Source organism: Nicotiana tomentosiformis, chromosome 6, assembly GCF_000390325.3.
Source record: "Nicotiana tomentosiformis chromosome 6, ASM39032v3, whole genome shotgun sequence".
Classification (NCBI taxonomy): Eukaryota; Viridiplantae; Streptophyta; class Magnoliopsida; order Solanales; family Solanaceae; genus Nicotiana; species Nicotiana tomentosiformis.
The window spans coordinates 72,510,383-72,516,382 of NC_090817.1; positions in this window are offsets into that span (position 1 = coordinate 72,510,383).

Genomic DNA, 6,000 nt, shown 5'->3' on the forward strand with positions numbered 1-6,000 from the left:
ATTGGGGTGGCTAAGTCTTTTTGACTAAATTTATATGACAATCACTTTATATTTGACGAACCCTTCAACCAGACACAATCCAAACAAGAAATAAATTACCAATATTTTCGTCCAGTTTGGCCAAGCTTCTAAACTTTACTAATTTTGATTTTTTTTTTTAAAAGTATCTCTCAAAAAAGTACTTTTAGTGATAAGCTTTTAATTAATTTGAAAAATACTTTTGATCAACAATTAGTGTTTGACTAAGTTTTTAAAAGTATTTCTAAGTGTATTTTTCAAAAAAGTACTTTTGGGGATAATTTATTTTTTTTTAGTTCTCAAGAACGGTTTATTTTTCTACTTAAAAATAATTTTTTTTTTCTAAAAGTTTGGTCAAACACCTTAACTTTAAAAAAAAAAATGTTAGCCAAAAAAAACTTGGCCGAATAAGCCATTAGACTGTTCTTCTTGCTTGTTGAACAGGCACTTCATATATTTGGACCTTTTCCGTGAAGGGTAAGAGTGAAGAGATTGAATATTTGACCAGACCAATAAATACATCACTGAAATGGTTCTATCATTCAAAATTATAGTAGTTAGTTCGACTATTAGTATTGTATACGGTCGAAATAGATTTCAGCTTTGGCATGTGCGGTATGATTCGAAGGGTGATGTATCGAAGAAAGATCCTAAGGGGAGGACGAATTAACTTCGAACCCGGGGAGGCTGGTCCGTGTCGAGATCGATATCATAATCAAACTCGAATAAGAATCGAACTATGACGCAGGTAGACCTATCGTGCTGATAATCCAAAGACCAACCAACATTGATCCGAAATTAATTCGAGGGCTCGAACCAGGGTCGGGCTCGAACCAAGATCACAAGTTCGAGCCGAAATCAAGCTCGAACCAAAATCGAGGATTCTAAGCGAGATCGAGCTCGCAGACAAAAGCCGTTGCAATCCCACTAGAGGGAATCTTGGCAGAAATTATGGAAAAGCTGACTTATCATGAGTCTCCCACTGAATGTTTATTTTATTATGCTTGGAGCCAAATCCCTCCACTATAAAAGGGCTTGGTTATCATTTCTGGAAGATAGATTTTTCTGAGACTTACATTGTAATGAAAGGATTATATTCCTATACAATAAAGAATGGCTATTCCAATTTCTTAGATTGATTCTATTTGCTGAATCATAAGGTTCACTGTTCTTGATTGCCTTGTCTAGATTACATTCTCTCCAATCTACATTCACATTTTATTTATCCTTGCATTTTGTATTAAGTTTCACCACATATCTTCGGAACTGCGTATAAATTCAACTCTATCCATTTTTTGGGTAAACAGTTTGGCGCCCACCGTGGGGGCGAGGATAATAGTGATCATTTGATACAAATCTAAAAAGGAACACGCCATTGTGACTCACACTTATTTCCGAAAATATCTTTAATTCAGGGTCAGCTACGAATAGCCACTGATCGAATGGCTTCATCGATCGATTACGAAGCCGGCCTTCAAAATAAAACCAACAACTTGGCACCACCCGAGATTCGAGCCGAAATACCACTGGATGTCAATTCACAAATAGCTTTGGAAGCAAACCACCATTCCGAACCGGAAAGAAGCATTCAGGACGGTACTCGATCCGTAGCCTAGGACACCCAAAACCCAGGGAAAATCAGGGCCAGCTTACGCATGATCTTCGAGATGTTGCAAGCCCAATAAGTAGCGATAGCTCAGCTACAGAGCCAAATTCGCGCACAAAGCAGGCCGATTTCCAATCCACTTCGAGAAGTCACCCCTAGAACAGAACCTGCCATAGTGAAATCTAACGAGCAAGAATCGAGGACTACTCCCGGAATTACTAAATTGCTCGAGGAACTCACAAAATGAGTCGAAGCCAATGACAAGAGGGAATGTTAGGGTCGACCAAATCCCGGGGGCTCCACCAATGATAAAAGGGCTTGATTTAAAAAAATTCATACAAAAGCCTTTTCCGTTGAGTGCGGCACCGAAGCCAATCCTCAAAAAATTCTGTACGCCCGAAATTTCCAAATATAACGGTACGACCGATCCTAACGAATATGTCACCTCGTACACATGTGCCATAAAAGGTAACGATTTGGAAGACGATGAGATCGAATCTGTGCTGTTGAAAAAGTTCGAGGAGACCCTCTCGAAAGGAGCTATGATCTGGTACCATAATTTACCGCCGAATTCCATCGATTCTTTTGCCATGTTAGCAGATTCATTCGTAAAAGCACATGCTGGTGCCATAAAGGTTGCAACGAGAAAATCAGACCTCTTCAAAGTAAAGCAAAGGCAGGGAGAAATGCTGAGGGAATTCGTATCTCGATTTTAAATGGAACGCATGGAATTACCCCCGGTCACAAACGACTGGGCCGTACAAGCTTTCACCCAAGGGTTGAACGAGCTAAGTTTGACAGCATCACATCGGCTGAAACAAAATTAGATCGAGTATCCAGCGGTAACTTAGGCAGATATACACAACCGATATCAATCGAAAATTAGGGTCGAGGATGATCAGTCGGGGGCCCCATACAGACCCGTTCATCAGAACAAGACAGTTATTAATCAAAAGCAGATCGACAGAGAACAAAGGTTGAACAGAGACCGATATCGACCATACGTCGCAGATCGGGTGAACAACGGTTCAGCACACAACGCAGTTTAGAACAATTAAAGAATTGATCGAGGACAAAATTCTTGGGGGCTTATGAGTAAGAGCAGCTTCGATAAATATGACGAGCCTATAGAAGCACCTCGATTATCAGAATATAACTTCAGCGTTGGTGCATCCGCTCTTGTGTCGGCCATCGGACGCATCGAAGACACTAAATGGCCTCGACCAATGCAGACTGATCCTGCCCGAAGAAATCCCAATCAAACGTGCAAATATCATGGTACCAATGGCCACAGAACGGAAGATTGCAAGCAACTAAGAGAGGAAATAGCTCGCCTATTTAACAAAGTGCACCTTCGAGAGTTTCTGAGTGATAGGGCAAAGAGCCATTTTAGAAGTAGGGATCTCAGCAAGCAAAACGAGCAAGAAGAACGACAACACGTCATCCACATGATCATCGGCGGCATCGATACCCCCAGGGGACCAATGCTTAAATGCACTAAAACATCGATGGTGAGGGAAAAGCGATCTCGGACTCAAGATTACGCACCCATGTGGACTCTGTCTTTTGGTGATGAAGATGCAGAGGGGGTCATCCAACCTCACAACGACGCGCTGGTAATATCCGTTCTCGTAAATTAAGCGTGTGTTAATCGATCCAGGTAGCTCGGCCAACATCATCCGATTGAAGGTAGTAGAGCAGCTCGGCCTACAGGATCAAATCGTACCCGCAACTCTGGTCCTAAACGGGTTCAATATGGCATGCGAAACCACCAAAGGCGAGATATTCCTACCAATAAACATGGCTGAAACCATCCAGGAAATAAAGTTTCACGTGATCGAAGGCGATATGAGATATAACGCCCTTTTCGGAAGGCCATGGATCCACAACATGAGAGCTGTGCCTTTGACCCTACACCAGGCCCTCAAATTCCCAACGTCGGGAGGTGTCAAAACGGTGTACGTAGAACAACCAGCCGCGAAAGAAATGTTCATCGTCGACGAAGCTAAACTAGTGTCCTCACTTTCGCCGATAAAAGGATCGGGCCCGGAAGGAGAACGGGACACCAAATAGCAATCACAGACATCGGCTTTGACCCAGCCAGACAACCAGAAAATCGAAGAGGATGGAAATCAAAGGTTCCCTCGATCTTTCGTGATTCCCAATGACTCCGATGCCATAAAATCGACAATCGAGGAACTAGAGCAAGTCATATTAATCGAGTGCCGGCCCGAGCAAAAGGTATACTTGGGAACGGGGTTGAGCCCTGAACTCAGGAAGTAACACGTTCAATTTCTTATCAATAACATCGATTGTTTTTCCTGGTCACATTTAGATATAACAGGGATTCTGCCGGATATAACGACGCATCAGCTAAGTTTGGACCCCAGGTTCAGAACGGTGAAGCAAAAGAGAAGACCCCAGTCCGATAGAAAGCACGCATTCATAAAGGACGAGGTAACCAAACTTCTCAAAGTAGGGTCCATTCGGGAGGTAAAATATCCCGAATGGTTAGCCAGCGTAGTTGTAGTCCCTAAAAAGGGGGACAAACTTAGAATGTGCGTGGACTATAAGGATTTGAACAAAGCATGACCCAAAGATTCCTTTCCGTTGCCCAACATCGATCGTATGATCGATGCCACGGCCGGCCACGAGATCCTCACTTTTTTCGATGCCTATTCCGGGTATAATCAAATACAGGTAAACCCGGAGGACCAGAAAAAAACCTCATTTGTCACCAAATATGGAATGTATTGTTATAATGTGATGCCCTTCGGACTAAAAAACGTAGGGGCTACTTACCAACGCCTAGTGAATAAAATGTTCGAAGAACAAATAGGAAAATCAATGGAAGTTTATATTGATGACATGTTAGTCAAGTCCCTGCGCGCAGAGGACCATTTAATTCATTTGCAGGAAACGTTTGAGATTTTAAGGAAATACAAAATGAAGCTCAACCCTGAGAAATGTTCTTTCGGGGTCGGTTCGGGCAAGTTCCCCAGCTTCATGGTATCACATCGGGGAATAGAGATTAACCCCGATAAAATCAAGGCCATTGAAGACATCGTCATTGTAGACAGCGTGAATGCCATACAAAGGCTAACGGGTCGGATCGCCGCCTTAAGCCGGTTCATCTCAAGATCATCTGATCGAAGTCATAAATTTTTCTCTCTACTCAAAAAGAAGAACGATTTTTCTTGAACCCCGGAGTGGCGACAAGTATTAGAGGAACTAAAGCGATATCTATCAAGCGCACCACTGCTTCACACTCCAAAAACAGACGAGAAACTTTGTTTGTACTTGGCAGTATCGGAAGTCGCCGTAAGCGGTGTCCTAGTTCGAGAAGAGAAAGGTACGCAATTCCCCGTTTATAAGGGGAGGCAGAAACTAGATATCCGCTCCTAGAAAAGTTGGCGCTTGCACTGATAAGCGCCTCAAGGAAGTTAAGGCCGTACTTTCAATGTCATCCCATATGTGTATTGTCCACTTACCCGCTTCGTAATATTTTGCACAAACCCAAGTTATCAGGCCGAATGGCCAAATGGGCTGTCGAACTCAGTGGGCACGATATCGAATATCAACCTCGCACGACCATCAAGTCTCAAGTTTTAGCAGACTTCGTGGCCGATTTCACACCAGCCCTCATACCCGAAGTCGAAAAAGAACTGTTGAAATCAGGTACATCGTCGGGGGTATGGATCCTTTTTACGGATGGGAATTCGAACGTAAAAGGGTCCGGGCAGGGCATAGTTTTGAAACCACCCACGGGTAGCATTATTAGGCAATCTATTAAAACTATCAGGTTGACTAACAATGAGGCCGAGTATGAAGCCATGATTGCAGGTCTCGAGCTAGCTAGAAACTTGGGAGCAGAAGTCATCGAAGCCAACTGCGACTCCTTGCTGGTGGTGAGTCAAGTAAACAAAACCTTCGAAGTTCGAGAAGGTAGAATGCAGAGGTATTTGGATAAACTGCTTATCACTTTGCGACATTTCAAACAATGGACTTTACGGCATGTACCATGGGAACAAAATAACGAGGCCGACGCGCTTGCGAATTTGGGGTCGTCAGTCGAGGTAGATGATATAGGCTCGGGGAATGTTGTTCAACTTTCGAGATCGATAATCGAAGAAGGTCACGCCGAAATAAATTCTACAAGCTTAACCTGGGATTGGAGAAACAAGTATATTGAATATTTGAAAAGCGAAAAACTCCCATCGGACCCTAAAGATTCCAGAACCCTACGGACCAAAGCTGCTCGATTCACTTTGGCTTCGGACGGAACACTGTACCGAAGAACGTTCGATGGACCATTGGCGGTATGCTTGGGTCCGGAGGATGTCGATTACGTCCTACGGGAAGTGCATGAGGGTACT